This window comes from Lissotriton vulgaris, chromosome 6, assembly GCF_964263255.1.
Source record: "Lissotriton vulgaris chromosome 6, aLisVul1.2, whole genome shotgun sequence".
In the NCBI taxonomy this organism is placed as follows: domain Eukaryota; kingdom Metazoa; phylum Chordata; class Amphibia; order Caudata; family Salamandridae; genus Lissotriton; species Lissotriton vulgaris.
In genome coordinates, this window is record NC_141694.1 from 42,927,519 (window position 1) to 42,944,751 (window position 17,233).

The window sequence follows — 17,233 nt, forward strand, 5'->3', positions numbered from 1 at the left end:
GTGTACATATATGAGTTGTAAGTTTTTATGTTTTTTTTTAAACACAATCTTTTAGATTGTGGTTTTTTTTCCCGCTGTTATATGATGAAGAGTTTGAACTCACTAATTTAAGTGAAATTCAATATATTCTGAGAACAGCAAAAATAAACAATGTAACATATTGTAGAAGTTATTCTATAGTTTGCATTGTGTCATTTATATTGTATTCACATTGTCTCACACTCATTTTCCTTTTTCACCCTTATTTAGCTCTCTTCACTCATTAACACTGCCTTTTTTAACTTTGTTTCATCGCTGTTCCTTTACTCCACTTCATTCACAACTCCTCAATCCAATTTGAACTGTCTGCATTTCCTCTCTCCCTTCCACCACTTTTTATCTTTCTCACATTCTCTCAGTACCACTGCTTTAGTTTTCTTCCCCTCTCTTTCTTTCTTTTTCTCCTTTACTCTTTTTCCTTTCTCACTCATTGTACTGCAGTTCACTCAGTCCTTCCGTTTGTTTTTCTGTGTACTTACTCTCTCACTCCTTTTTCCTCCATCGGTCTATATTAACCTCATTCCCTTCATCCCTTCACTCTGTGACTCCCCTTCACTCACTCTGTCATCTTCTATTCCTCTTTCTTAATAATAGTTCCTCATTTAGACTCCTCTCCTTTTCACTCATTTTCCTTTTACTTTCTTATCTTTCCTGATTTCGTTTTGGTATCTCGCATTCTTTTAGTATCTTACTTACCTTCAGTAATTTGTTCTCTTTCTTTTACTTTTTCCCTCTTTTTTCTCTTTCTACATTACTTTATTTCTGTTTTTGTATCCTTCACTATTGCTTTATTTCTTAGTAAACTTTTTTAGATTTTTTATCTCTTGACCTGTTTCTTCTATTTTGAAATATATATTTTACTAATTATAACTTGTTTTTTCTTTTGTCTTTCACAGATACAAGTAAGTTTTCATTAATTATATGGTAAGTGTGTCTACAAAATGTAGTTTGTCATCAATCTTTGCTTTAACCTCACTACTTTTCTCTCACCCTACCTCACCCCTGTTTCCTTACTCTGCTTCCCTCACCTATTCTTATCCTCCATGCTTACTTCTCTTTTCCTTACTTTCCTACCACATTCAACTTCTTTCAGTGCCCCTGCTCATCCACACTCCTTCACTTACCTTTTTTACTGGTTCACTTAGTCCCTTTCTGACACTCCATCCTTTACCCTCTCTCTTCTTTCTCTCTGTCACTCCCCATGTCTTACCCTTATTCACTTTTATCCACCCTCTTTCACTCCAATTTACTTACACTCACTGCTATTTTCTTTCCCTCCGTCACTACTGTTCCTTTTCTCTGGTTCCGTCACTACCTGTCATTTCCCATACTTAACTCTCCTTCCTTTTACTTTCATCACCCATTCACATTCTCCCAGAACCTCTGCTTTAGTTTTCTTCCTCTTTCTTCTCTTCTTTTGCTCCCTTATTCATTTTTCTTTTCTCAGTTACTTCCTCTTACACCTTTTCTCTGTTTTACTATCTATTACACAGTCCCTCTGTGTTTCTCCCTCTAGCTCTCTTTCTCTTTACACCACTCTCTTTGTCCCCATTCCTCATGCTCACTCCTTCATTATTTTTTTTTATTTTTTTTTTAAGTGCGCTGACGGAACGCGCCCCGCCGGTACGCGCACCGGGAGCGCTCCAGAGTGAAATATAAAAAAAAAAATGAATATACTTTAAAAAAAATATATTATATTAATATACAATATAGGGTTCATTTTTTGAAAAACATACCTTTCTCAGCTATAGACATTTGCGAAAAAATAACCTTAGAAATTCACTAAAAAATACATAGGTATGAAGCCCTATAAAAAGTTAGGAATTAGCAGTTAAAAAACCTAAGAAATTCACAGAAAAAAACAAAGGTTTCACACCAGTTATAGTTAGGAATTAGCAGTTAAAAAAACCTATGAAATTCACTGAAAAAAACCATAGGTTTCACACCAGTTATAGTTAGGAATTAGCATTTAAAAAACCTAGTTAGTTGGTCTCACTATAACTTGCACGTGTAATGCACTGCTGATGACATCACATATTACATCACTCATGACATGGTCAGTGACATCACTCATGACATCACTGATGACACCATCCTTGTGAGAGAGAGACTGACCTCCTTTCACTGTAAAGTAACCCTTGAAACACATATTGAAAAATAAAAACTAACATTTTAAAAAAAGTGGACCTACCTATACCAGTTACAACAACCAATTCAGTAATTTGTAGTGAGACACCTATACATCCGTTGACACACCAACAGTCTTCCAAAAGTTGCTCACACACACACTCGCACATGCAAATAAACTATTGAACATCCATTTATTTGCATATACAGCTATACATACACTACCACCTTACTTCTAAGGAAACTTACACATACTTACTCTCTTAAACAATCACTTATCGAAACACATAATTATTTAAACAGGAACTCTTTCAATATCTCACTCTCACATATACTCACTTATATACATCAATACTCACATATACTAGATTAAAATATATGTAGTTACTGATAAAGACAGTCATTCACTCACTAACACACATATATACACACTCATCCACCCATACAGTCTGCACATATGCTGTCTTCAAAACACATACAAAGAGAGAGTCTGGAAAGGAGGCGACTACTCGGTCCCCCCGAACGTATGGCAGAGTACCACGATCCCCCCGGGAAGCCATTTTGGGCGGGAGGCGCGTCTCGGCTGGTATGCCCGAAGCGGCGTAGCCGGGGCGCGCTCTTTCCCGCCCTAGAGTGGGCTGGCCTAGACACTGACGCGGCTGGCCACGCCCTCGGGGCAGGCAGGGGCGGGTTTACGCCCGCCCTGAAGACGGATAAAAAGGGACGCAAGACCGGAAGACATCCTCTTGTTCCTGTGCTCTGAAGCTGCACCTCCTCGCTGCACGTGAGCTCGAGACGGAACGAAGAGCCAATTTTGAGCGTTGTAATCTTTCTTTTTGTCTTACAGATACTCTGTCGGAGAAATGCCCAAGAAAGGCGGAAAGAGAATGACGACCGAACAGATGGTTCGGGTCCTCATGAAGGAGATGACTGAGCTGAAGAAGCGGGTGGCGGAGAGAGACGGGGAAGGGGGGCCGGAGCGTCCGTCGGCTGGAGCAGCTCCGGGAGGAAGAGCCAAGAGGCCAAGGAGGGGACCAGCTGGGGGAGACGCCCCGGTTCCCTGTACCCCGCTCGAAGCGCCAACCCCAGTACCAGTGGAGGGGAATCCGATTCCTGTGGTAGTCACCCCGGTGTCCAATGAGGATATGCCGCCCGAGCTGGCAGCACAACTTGCAGCGTGGTTGGGCGACAGTAGTGAGGGCGCCACGGCTGCCGAGGCCCAGGCGCTGATGAAGCAATTACGCGAGAAACGGGATGCAGCCAAGGCGTCCGCGCCGGTTGCAGTTGTTGACAAACCGCAAGGGACGATCGCGACCGCAGATGCAGCGTCCGGTGCAGGTAAGCGGCCATTGCCGATCGCGAGGGATGAGTCAGCACCCTCTCGTAGAGAAAGGTTGGGTCAAACTGTGCCTTTGGCAATTAAGGAGAAGATTTGGGCGGGGGAGTACGTGAACATCTTCTCGTTGCTTGTTGATCATTATGAGGTGGAGCATGTTAAGGGTCAGAAAGATCTTATGCATCCGAGTGTTTGGCGCGCAAAAATGGCCGCCTTTAAAGTAAATGAGACTATCGGCAATTGGGGCAATGCATGGGGTATTTTTACGTCAATCTTGGGGGAACGTAGGCCCGAGTTGCTTTCCGAGTTGCCGACCTATCAGTCAAGAATCATGGGGTACTCGACATCGCACCAGGGTAACCATTGGTTCTGTTACGATAATCTTTTTAGAAAGGCAAAAGAGCATAATAAAAGCTTAACCTGGGATTGTTATGATTCTTTGACATGGGATAAAATGAAGGAGACAGGTATGTTGAAAATGCCATTGGTAGGAAGTAATGTTGGCGAATCCTCCCGCCATTATGGGGGGACGCCCTTTCGGTCAGGTACGAGTACCGACGATTACTCGAGACCTGCCGGCAATACAGGAAAAAGGGGGTTCTGCTTCAATTTCAACAAAGGTAAATGTACCAGGCCCCAGGGATCGTGTAAATTTAAACATGAATGTAGTGGGTGCGGGTCGTCCCATCCTGAGTCCACGTGCAGAGCCAAAACAGGTGATAACGGGGAGAGAGGAGGCGCCAAACAGGTCTAACGTAGTCCGAGGGGCGCCTTTACCTACCCCGATTGATACCTTGGCGATGATTCCCTGGCTCAGTGAATACCCGGATCGTACTTCTGCTGGGGTGCTGCGGAACGGATTTTCGAATGGTTTCCGCATCCCGGTAGGGGACTTTCAGGGCGTGGAGAAGTGTAAAAATCAACTGTCCGTCCTGCAACATACGACCGTGGTTCAGGAAAAGATCCGGAAAGAGGTTACTCGAGGTCGGGTCGCCGGCCCATTTTGTGTACCCCCGGTACAGAATTTTGTTTGTTCTCCTTTAGGGGTGGTCCCCAAGAAGGACCCGGGTGAGTTTCGACTGATTCATAATTTGTCAGCTCCACGTGGTCTTTCTGTAAACGATGCAATAGACCCAGAAGTGTGTTCGGTGCGGTACGCATCCTTCGATGAGGCCGTAGCCATTTTGAATCGCCTGGGGCCCGGGGCGCTGATGGCAAAGTCAGATATCGAGTCAGCGTTCCGGTTGCTCCCGGTACACCCGGACGATCAGCGTCTCCTAGGTTTTATGTTTCAGGGTTATTATTACATGGATAAGTGCATGCCGATGGGGTGCTCTATATCTTGTGCTTATTTCGAGAAATTCAGTAGTTTTCTACAATGGGTCTTCACAAAGAAGACGGGTTTCCAACATGTAATGCATTACCTTGATGATTTTCTGTTCCTTGGGGCAGCCGGGGATCTCGAATGTGGCCGGGCCTTGGCCGAATTTTGTGTATTAATGAAGCAGTTTGGTGTGCCATTGGCACCAGGTAAGACGGTGGGTCCTGCGACTTGCCTCGAGTTTCTGGGGATCGAGTTAGACTCCAGAGAAGGTTGTTTTCGTTTGCCAACTGACAAAGTGTGGAAGTTCAGGGCAGCCCTGCAAGTGTGTCTAAATGGATCTAAAGTTACGCTGCATCAGTTACAGCAGTTGGTGGGACAGTTGAATTTTGCCCTGAGAGTTATACCGATGGCCCGCCCCTTTTCTCGTTCAATTGCCCAAGCTATGGTCGGCCTAAAGGAGGGCCATCATCGCACGAGACTATCGGCTGAGGTCCGCCAGGACGTGCGTATTTGGTTAGCATTTCTGGCGGACTTTAATGGTCGAGTCATCTGGAACAAACCAGCCGTATCCTCTGAAGAGCTGGGGCTATGGACAGATTCTGCAGGTAGCATAGGTTTTGGTGCCATCTTCGGCACAAAATGGTCGGCACAAAGGTGGCCGACATGGTGGCATGACAATGGTCTGACAAGTAATATTGCTTTCCTGGAACTTTTTCCCATTTTGGTGGCCCTGAGAACCTGGCCAGAAGGGTTCAAAGATCACTCTGTGATATTTTGGTCTGACAATATGACCGTGGTCGAGTGCATCAATAGTCAGGCAGCACGATGTAAACTGATTTTAAGACTGCTCAAAGAAATTGTTTTACTGTGTATGCAACTGAATGTGCTGTTCAGAGCAAAACATGTCCCAGGGGTACTGAATAAGGCGGCTGATGCACTGTCTCGTTTTCATATGCAGGCTTTCTCGGGTTTCCTTCCCTCAGCGGACCCAGAGCCGGCACCCTTCCCCGAAGCTCTCTGGTCTCTCGGTGCCCCGAACTTCGTCACCTCGTGGGAGAGAGTCTAGCACCACGGACGAGGAAAGCCTATGAAGGGGCGTTTAGGTCCTATTTAGCCTTTTTGGGGACTGAAAGAGAGAGGCTTTGGGGCCACGAGGAATGGGTAGTGAATTTTCTGATGTCCTTACGTAGGGCTGGGAAATCTGTGGCTACGGCCCAGAGGCATCGTGCTGCTATTTCCTTTGTTGCCAGGGCTCATAGTATCCAGGACCCGACAGCGTCTTTCGTTGTACAGAAAGCGCTGCGTGGGTGGCAACGCCTTGAGGGTCGCAGAGTAGATGAGAGGCGCCCGATAGGTTTGGATAGGTTGGCCCAGTTGTTGGCTACACTCCCTGCCACATGTTCATCTCAGTTTGAGGCGGTGTTGTTCCGAGCCGCTTTTACGCTAGCATTTCACGGGGCGATGCGAGTAAGCGAACTGGTGGCAAGGAACAAACAGGATGTGGCAGGGGGTTTGTGCCAACAACACGTTCAGATCAGAGGAGAGGCAATGACGGTCTCCTTTGTCAGGTCCAAGACCGATCAAGACGGGATGGGTGACTGCATAATCATACGCAGGATTCCCGGGTCCTCCATATGCCCGGTAAAGTGTTTAGAAGATTACCTAGCACGAAGGGTGGCGTTATGGGGGGGGACCTTGTTGAGACACGCGGACGCCACCCCACTGACGAAGTTTCAGTTTCAGCGGGTGCTTGCGATGTCAATTGCCGCTGCGGGCTTGAACCCGGGCGAGTTTGGGACCCATTCCTTTCGGATAGGGGCTGCTACGGAAGCTACAGCCAGGGGTCTTAACGTTGAACAAGTGAAACGTGTGGGGCGTTGGTCCTCCAATTGTTATAAGAGGTATGTGCGGTTGCACATGTTGTAAAGCTGTAATGACGTACTCACGCCTCTTGTTTTTGTTTGGTTTTTCAGTTGCGCAAGCCTACGAGGCGGGGCGGACTATGCAGTCGACCCAACACCGGGCCAGCGGTCAGACATCACCGGCTGTGAAAAAGGAGGTGTGGGTCGTGGGCCACTCATACGTGAGGCGTGCCGCGGACGTATTCAAAGCAGGTGACATGATTCACGTAGCTGGGGAATACGGGTACAGGGTGTCCTTCTACGGAAGAGGCGGTCTCTGTATTGACCAGTTTCAAGCATATTTTGAGGATTTGTTAGGGCGGACGAGGTCACCGCCGTCTATAGTCATAGTGCATTTAGGGGGCAATGATTTGGTCACCACCGGTAGACGACTTCTTCTCGAGGCAATGCTTTCCACAGTAAGTTGGTTGGCGAGGAGAGTTCCGGGGTGCACAATTGCGTGGTCCCATATGATCCCACGAAAGGTGTGGTGGGGGGCTATTTCTATTCCTGCTTTGAATCAGTCTGTTAGAAAGCTTAATAACAAAGTGAGTAGGTTGTTCCGTTCCGGGACATTGCATTCTATTTCGCATGGCTGTATTAATGATGACAGTATGTATTCGGGGGATGGTGTGCATTTGTCTCGGGTGGGGAATGAGTTACTCATAGGAGACTTCTTAGCATGGTTAAAAACGTTAAAGCATGACCTTTAGGTAGGAGCTTTGTGGGGGGTCCGGATAGCCGGTCAACTATCCGGCCTGTGGCGGTAAGGTCATGATCGGTGAGCAGTAATTGGAAGATCCCTATGAGTGGGCGTCACCCAACACGGATGGGAGCGCTCGGGAGAGGTGGCCTTTGGCCCCTCAACGGTGAGGCGGTCCTGTCTAAGGAGAGGCCGCCGGAAGGAAAGGAAAGGCGGTCAAGGCCCCTTCCTGTGTAGGAGGGGTTACAGCCCCCTCCTGGGGAATTTCCCGGGGCCAGTGACGTCTGCGACGGCAGATGTGGTAAGTTGTGTGGGGTTTGGGGGGAGGTCTACGCTACCTTCTAGATACTCACACGAGTCCTCGAACGACCTTTAAGTGGCGTCGAGTTTATTGGGGCCCCCGTCAAGTCAAGGGAAATTGGTAGTTGCACTTGGGGTACGCCTCAGTGCTGTCGCCCCTCCCAAGTGGGGGGGGTATTTCTGGTTAGGGATCTTGACACCGGTTACGACCTTGCCGTTGGCCCTTAAACGTTAGGATGTACAATTTCATTATTTCAAGAAAATGTTTTGTAGGTTGTTAGTTCGGCTAGGAGAACCTCTGTATTAGAGAATCTGTTAAGGTTAGCCAAACATCGCAATGTGGTTATGAAATTGTACATTAATATGAAACTGTTTAACGTTTAATTTTTTGTTTTAATAAATACGGCCGGGGAGGGTCACTCCCTCCCTCTTCCAAAAACTTCAAGAACTGTTTCCGGTTTCCCTCCTTTGGGGATTGTGTTGAGAGGGGGTGGCGGGTATCTCAGCCATATGGAAAGGGGCGACCACTCGGTCCCCCCGAACGTATGGCAGAGTACCACGATCCCCCCGGGAAGCCATTTTGGGCGGGAGGCGCGTCTCGGCTGGTATGCCCGAAGCGGCGTAGCCGGGGCGCGCTCTTTCCCGCCCTAGAGTGGGCTGGCCTAGACACTGACGCGGCTGGCCACGCCCTCGGGGCAGGCAGGGGCGGGTTTACGCCCGCCCTGAAGACGGATAAAAAGGGACGCAAGACCGGAAGACATCCTCTTGTTCCTGTGCTCTGAAGCTGCACCTCCTCGCTGCACGTGAGCTCGAGACGGAACGAAGAGCCAATTTTGACCCACCCACCAGCCCCTGAGGACAGCCAGTTGTTTTAAAATAAATCGATAATTGTATTTTCGTTTACAGGTTGTGGTATTATCAAGTTGATATCGAGTGTGTAATAAAGTTGGTCGATTTTATGTATGTTTTGTGATTAAAGATATTCGGTTTTTAGTGTCCGTTTATAAGTATACTTATTCTGGTCATAGTGGCCAATGTATTGTTGGTTAGTTGGTCGATTTTATGTATGTTTTGTGATTAAAGATATTCGGTTTGTAGTGTCCGTTTATAAGCATGCTTATTCTGGTCATGGTGGCCAATGTATTGTTGGTTTAGTTAGCATTGTCGTATTTATTTTGGTCGGGCGGTAAGGTCATGATCGGTGAGCAGTAATTGGAAGATCCCTATGAGTGGGCGTCACCCAACACGGATGGGAGCGCTCGGGAGAGGTGGCCTTTGGCCCCTCAACGGTGAGGCGGTCCTGTCTAAGGAGAGGCCGCCGGAAGGAAAGGAAAGGCGGTCAAGGCCCCTTCCTGTGTAGGAGGGGTTACAGCCCCCTCCTGGGGAATTTCCCGGGGCCAGTGACGTCTGCGACGGCAGATGTGGTAAGTTGTGTGGGGTTTGGGGGGAGGTCTACGCTACCTTCTAGATACTCACACGAGTCCTCGAACGACCTTTAAGTGGCGTCGAGTTTATTGGGGCCCCCGTCAAGTCAAGGGAAATTGGTAGTTGCACTTGGGGTACGCCTCAGTGCTGTCGCCCCTCCCAAGTGGGGGGGGTATTTCTGGTTAGGGATCTTGACACCGGTTACGACCTTGCCGTTGGCCCTTAAACGTTAGGATGTACAATTTCATTATTTCAAGAAAATGTTTTGTAGGTTGTTAGTTCGGCTAGGAGAACCTCTGTATTAGAGAATCTGTTAAGGTTAGCCAAACATCGCAATGTGGTTATGAAATTGTACATTAATATGAAACTGTTTAACGTTTAATTTTTTGTTTTAATAAATACGGCCGGGGAGGGTCACTCCCTCCCTCTTCCAAAAACTTCAAGAACTGTTTCCGGTTTCCCTCCTTTGGGGATTGTGTTGAGAGGGGGTGGCGGGTATCTCAGCCATAAGTCATTCATGCATCTATGTGATAAGTAAAACCCCCTCAAAACAATACAAACACTCATACTGATACTAAAAAAACATCTAATAACCCATATACCTACACATGTACCTAATTACCAACCCATGCAGCCACTTAGACACAAAGTGAAACACTACTACATATATATAAATATTTAAACATTACTCACTAATATATGTATTCACTAAGAAACACTTAATAAGCCAGTTAACTAATCAATTTTATTAAAAAAACATCCATTTAGACACTTATTTAAACATTTATTCTTCCATCAACTTTTACATATACATATATAAAACATATTTATTTTTCAGAAAGACACACATTCACTGGATGGTGTCATCAGTGATGTCATGAGTGATGTCACTGACCATGACCATGTCATGAGTGATGTAATATGTGATGTCATCAGCAGTGCATTACACGCGCAAGTTATAGTGAGTCCAACTAACTATAACATGGGAATTTCAATGGTTTTATGTCAGTAAAATTTCCAGGTAACTATAATTGGTGTGAAACCTATGGTTTTTTCAGTGAATTTGATAGGTTTTTTAAATGCTAATTCCTAACTATAACTGGTGTGAAACCTATGGTTTTTTCAGTGAATTTCATAGGTTTTTTAACTGCTAATTCCTAACTATAACTGGTGTGAAACCTTTGGTTTTTTCTGTGAATATATATATATATGAAACAACACAATCCTGCTCCACCACTTGATAATGAAATAACAGGTGAGGACCAAAACGTACTCCAGCAAGTGTCTTTTATTCTTTCAGCAGTGCAAATCCAAATTCAGCAAAGAATGTTCATGAGCAAGTGCTCAGCATGACACATTTTGACCTTCCGGTCTTGATCACATGACATGTTTTACATCCCACATAGCTTAAATAGTGCTCACCCATATTACAAGTCCCGCCTTACTATAATGGACATGACAAACAGACTCTTTTATGTTGATCCTGGGCGAGTGCCTGAACAATGTAAACGATAGTACACTGGTTAAAACATCCATAAAACCAGAAATATCATAATACATGAATCCAAGATGGAAAAACTGGATAAAATTAGGATAAAAGCAATTATCTAATACATGGTATTGTAAAATATAAACCAAGTGGTAACATGCTAATCCCCTAATAAAAGACAGTATAAACACATACAAATTGTTATTTTTACATGTGATAACAACAACAAGATTCAAAGTTAAAACCATTTATATACGCAAACAGGACTTGTTCCCAAATATAGTGCAGTTGTAAAGTGCTAATGCAAAAATATGTGCACAAAGAAATTTAGAGTGAATTGTGCAATAAAATTGATAGCTCTTCCGCAGTCCGGCGGTATGCCTGAATTCATCAAAAATACGAAAATTTCCAAATATCAACTTTGACGTAAAGTGCTAGTGCTGAATGATATAGATGTTTAAATACATGTAAAACTGCAAATATGAGTGAAAACCAGGTAAAAAGCAAGTAAAAGAACTCATAATGCCTGTAGCTGAAATAAAAACTCTAGTCTAAAAAGTATTTGTAAAAAATTATTATTAGTACATAGTGTAAAATACTAATCTCTAAAACTAAGGGCTAGATGTAGGTAATTTAGATTTACCGATTCGAAAATACTGAATTTTACCGATTCAGTATTTTTGAATCGGTAAATACAATGTAGGTAATTATTCAGTAAAAAATACCGACCCGTTAAGATTCGGTATTTACCGAATCGGTAATTACCGATTCAGTATTTGCCATTCATTCCTATGGACCTGGCAACGTCAAGATGGAGTGTTATTGATATGACATTCTTCAGATAAGTCTAAGATTCTACTCAAGGGACCCAGGACATCCAAAAGGCAGTCTTGGCAGCCTTTAAAAGACCTTTCTAAGCCCTTTCTTGGGTCTCTCCCCAATTTGAATAGAAACTTGATCAAATCAGGATCTAGGTTGGGGTTTGACAAACTTTATCCTGAATTGTAGGTCTAGGGCTCTCAGGCCTGAGGGTACTACAAGTTTCTTTTTCTAGAGAGTTTCTGAGCCATCTTTGAATAAACTTGGCCACATGATATTGAGGGGACCATTGTGAGCTTCTGGGATGGGATATATTAAGAGGAGAGAACATCTCTTCACCCAGGGGATTGAGTATGACATCTTTGGAAGAGCATGGGGATTGCATGTCAGGTTGGCTATCAAAATCTAGCTCTTCATCGTCCAGGTCGAGGAGGAACTCATCATGAGGATTAATGAAATGACCTTCTTCCTCTGAATCACTCTCTGGGATGTTTTGAGTACTTTCAAAATTTGTGTCGCTAGGGACACCCATATTAATTGCGCCCGAAGGGCAGCAGTATTGATTGTGCCGCGTTGGACACCAGAATGAATTGTGCCGCCATGGACAAGAGTAAAAGGTGAGGGGCGATGACTTCCTAGAATAGTTGAGGTGCTAAGACCTCCCAAAGCATTCGAGGTGCTAGGACCCCCCGATAGTGCTCCTCAAGGGCTCAGAATGATTAGTTTTCTTGGATCTTTTCCCTTGAGGCTCGAGCCTGCAGATAATAGATTAGAGGAATGACCCTTGGGAACACGGGCGCGTAGTGTCGTCATTCCCAAGGCCATTCCTCTGCTCCACGGTAGGAAGGAGATTACGAATGTCTGCTCCCTCTCTCCAATGTCTATACCACAGTCCAGGCCGGCGGGCACCGCGTTGTGCAGTCTATGCACGTAAACCACTGTTTTGCATGCAGTACACGGAGCTCCAGACCGAGGGGCGTGCCAGATTGCGGAGCCGACCTCTGCCAATATACACCTCCAATTCCGCTTTGTTAAAAATGGGTCTGACACATGCTTGGGTTGCCCAACACAGGTGTAATGCCACCAGGAATGCACCATAAAATCAATGCGATGTCCACACCATCAGCCCCTGGCAGGCGCGCTTGGGCGGATGCCTTTCTAAATGCCGGGTATTGGTTGAATGTCCCAAACTGTAGGTTTTCACTGGGCTTTGTTAAAAATCATGCTGAGGACTCCCATTGGCTGAAGAATGTAACAACAGAAAGAGGACAGGGAAAGTTCCTTGAGTAAGTACTTACCTCTCTCTTGCCAAGGTTCCTTGTGTGCTGTGCAAAGGTCCCGCATAGGGAACGGGTCAGTCCAAAATACCGAGCAAGGTACAGTGACCTGCCCTTACATACAATGATGCATTTGATCAGCCTGCTCCTTTTAATTTGTGGGTTCATCATGGCGGATTCCTGGGCAACCCACTCAGCAGTCAATCTGCTCCCTCTCCACAATGCCTGTACCACAGTCCAGACCAGGGGGTGCCGCGTTGTGCAGTCAATGCACGTAAACCACTGTTTTGCCGGCAGTACGCGGAACTCCAGACCGAGGGTCTGCCAGATTGTGGAGCCGACCTCCGCCACATATACACCTCCAATCCCACTTTGTTAAAAATGGGTCTGACACGTGCTTGGGAGCTGACCTCCACTATATATATATATATATATATATATATATATATATATATATATATATATATATATATATATATATATATATATATATATCACAACCAGTCATCCAAAAGAAGGAGACAACGTTCACACAAGGCAGGGTATGTGTGCAAATATTCAAAGTTTGTTTGCGGCAAAATTCTTGACACATTTTTGCCCCGTAGCCTGGCTCATACGACTCACAGCAGTATACACCGCACCTCATACCCTCTTGTGAAAGTCACAGAAATTAAAATGGAAAAGAACCAATAAGTACGTGAAACATGGGTGCCATCTTGTAGCTCATTTGTAAAACATCAAAGGCACACATCCATAACTCATAAAGTGAGATCTACTCAAACGTGGGCATACCAAGATAAAAATGAAAGTCAAGAGAAAGAAGGTAATTAAGAATTGCCAATATCACACTAAGGTTCAAGAGAATACAGAACACAAGTGAGAAGGCATGAAGCTGTATAACAGTAAATCAACATGTCTGTATCTCTTATTGTAAATGTAAAATTCTAGAACACCTTCACAATCTACATTCCCCCTGTACATTCAAAAGTGTAAATGACATCAGCATATTGCCCAAGTGGGTGGACAGTGCAGTGTAGTACACTTGAGTGTGTTAGAGTGGAGTGGCTTAAAGTGGAATAACGTAGAGTAGAGTGGCATACAGTGGAGTGGCATACAGTAGAGAGTTGTAGAGTTGACTGGCGTAGAGAGCAGTAGTACAGTATAGTGGCGTACGTTGGAATAACGTAGAGTGGAGTGGTGTACACTGGAATGGCATATAGTGGAATAGCGTACATTGGAGTGGGGTAGAGTGAAGTGGTGTTGAGTGGAGAGGTGTAGAGTGTAATAGAGTAGAGTTCAGTGGTATACAGTAGAGTAGCGTAGAGTGAAGTGAGGTACAGTATATTAGTTTTCAGTGAAATAGTATAGTATAGAGTGGTGTACAGTCTATTGGCATGGAGTGGAGTGTTGTAGAGTGGATTACCTTAGGGTGGAGTGTTGTAGGGAGGAGCAGGGTACCGTGTGGTGGGGTAGAATGTAGTGGAGGACAGTGTAATATCATACTGTGGAGTGGCATAGACATTGAGGGTTGTAGAGTGGAGTGGCGTACAGAGGACTAGCATAGAGTGTAGTGGCATGAAGTGGAGTGGTATAGAATGAAGTGGCATACAGTGGAGTAGCAAACTGGATAGGGGTGAAGAGTGGAATAACGTTGCGTGCTAGTAGTGCACAGTGTAGCAACGTAGAGTGGAGTGGCATATAGTGGAGAAATGTAGAGTAGAGTAGCGTAGAGTACAGTGTGGTACGGCACCTGACCCTATCATTGGATTTCATCTGGACAGGCTCGCCTTCACGAAATACAACATGCATACTGCAGTTCTTGCATTCCTTGAAGTTAGGGGTTAACTGCTGTACTAAGCTGGCTTCTGCAGTGAATTGAATCTGAGCCGGAGCAGCGGAGGCTTCTCCCTATTCAGTGCAGTGTGCAACAGCCAGCAGGATAGCAGAGGAGGCTAGAAGATACTGGCGGGCTGCACCGCCATGGATAGCCACCATTTGAAGGAGATAACTACTAACTGGTGGCATCAGTAAACTCCGCACCACAGCAAGTGTGGAGTTTTTGCAAACTTTGCACTCCAAATGAAACACAGAGTTCTAAAACTCAGCTAACTCCACTGGCTGAGCAGAGTTAACCGCCCATCCCTACTGGATAAACTATGGTGAGCCACTAAGAATCCAGCTGACAGAGCAGCTCACAAAACTGCCCTCAGTAACTATCACTGGTACATCAAGGAAGTCAAAAAAGCAGTCATCACCACTGCATCGACTCCAACCCATCACCATCAACTCCAATGACCTCAACCAACCAGCGAACATCAGCCAAACCATTACCACCTGGTCTCCGCTCACCGCCCTGACCACCTCAGCCATCATGTCTTCCATCCACTTCAGGGCACCCACCTACCCCAGCCCCACCACCCCTACAACCTTGAAACCAATCCAATCAGCACAAAACTCACCAGCATCCTCAATACCTCCATCTCCACAGCAACCTTCCCAGCCAGATGAAAACACACATACACATCATCAGACCCCTCCTAAAGAAACTCTCTGCTGACCCCAGCAATCTAAAAAATTATCATTCAATCTCCCTACTCTCATACATGGCCAAAGTACTCGAGAAAGCCATCAACCAGCACCTCATTGAGTTCGTAGAATAAAACAACATAATGGATGCCTCACAATCAGGATTCTGTAGCAACCACAGCACTGAGACCACATTGATTGCCGACACAGATGATATCAGAACAATCCTCAACCACAGAAAAACTGTGGCCCTGATCCTCCTCAACCTCTCTGCGGCATTCAACAGTGTCTGCCACAAATCCCCCATCAACAGACTCTGCAACATAGAAATACAGCATAACACCCTCAAGTGGATTGCCACCTTCCTTACAGGACACACAAAGAACATCTGACTGCCTCCCTTCACCTCCACACCCAAAGACATCATATGCGGTGTACCAAAAAGATCATCGCTTAGCCCCACCCTATTCAACATCTACATAACCCCCCTCACGGATGCATCAGATCCCACTGACTCAACATAATTTCCTGCGCAGACACCCAACTGATCCTCTTGCTCATCGAGGACTCTTCAATGCCAAAACCAATGTTTGCAGGGCTATGACCAACATAGCCAAATGGATGAAAGACAACTGCTTCCAACTCAACTCCAACAAAACTGATGTACTGATGTTTGGGAAGAACACATCTGCATGGGACCAGAGCTGGTGACCTGCAGAATACAGACCCACATCCACAGGGACCGAATATGCATGCAACCTCAGCATGATCCTCAACAGCCAACTGACCATGAAATGACAAGTCAACACAGTCATCACCTCCTGCTTCCACACACTTCGCATAGTCGGCAGAATCTTCAAGTGGATCCCAACCAACACCAGAAAGACCGTCACTCAGGCCCTTGCCACCAGCCAACTTGACTAAGGCAATGCCCTTTACGCCGGCATCTCCACCCAGCTTCTCAGAAGACTCCAGACCATACATAACCCTGCAGCCAGAGTCATACTGAACCTTCCCAAATGATCCCCATCACCCTCCACCTGAGAGCCCTCGACTGGCTCAAGTTCAAGATCCTCATTAGTTCCTACAAAGGCCTCCACAACCAAGGACCTGTCTACATCAACCATCGACTAAATTTCCACCAACCCACTAGACTCCTCTTCACTCGCCTTCGCACACACCCATGCATTTGTTGCAGCCACTGCGGTGGTCACTTCTTCCCCTATATCGCTGCGAAGACCTGGAATGACCTTCTCATCCTGCTCCGTACGGCCTCCTCACTGGCAGAATTCAGCTAGAGACTCAAGACCTGGCTCTTCGACAGAGACACAGCTATATGTCAGTGTCTTTTAACACACTTTTATAGCAATGACATTCTAAGTATTTCATGGTGACCCAGACCTTGGGGGTACTTATGCATTTTACAGAAGAGCTATAGTCAGTGACTTGCAGGGAGAACCACCAGTCTCCTCTGATGATTAAACATTTTCAAGCACAGGGAGATTACGTAATTTGCCCAGAATCACAGGTTATTGAGCCCATGCCGAGATCCGAAGCTGGCTCCCCAGTTGCAAAGCCAGCAGCTATGACTATTACTTCACATCTCCTTCATAGTATATGTCTATCTGGGAAGCAACGGAGCGATGCACTGGGGCAACAGTGAATGATCTACTGATGTTTACAGTGAAGCGGTACACAGCTTTCCATGGAGGTGATAGAGCGCGCAGGTCACCCGACCAAACACAACGCACACTCAGGCCCATAAAATACCTTTTCATATAGACTTTATTTTAATCAGGTAACCTACACGCTGTTATCAGCAATTCAGTTTTCTTCTTTCTATTACCATGTACCAGACTTACCAATCCTTGTAACAGGTACCTAAACTTACAATGGATCAGGAGCAAGTTCAGATGTAGGCGGAAAATGCAAAATTATCATGCAATATGTGAAATACCGGTTGTATT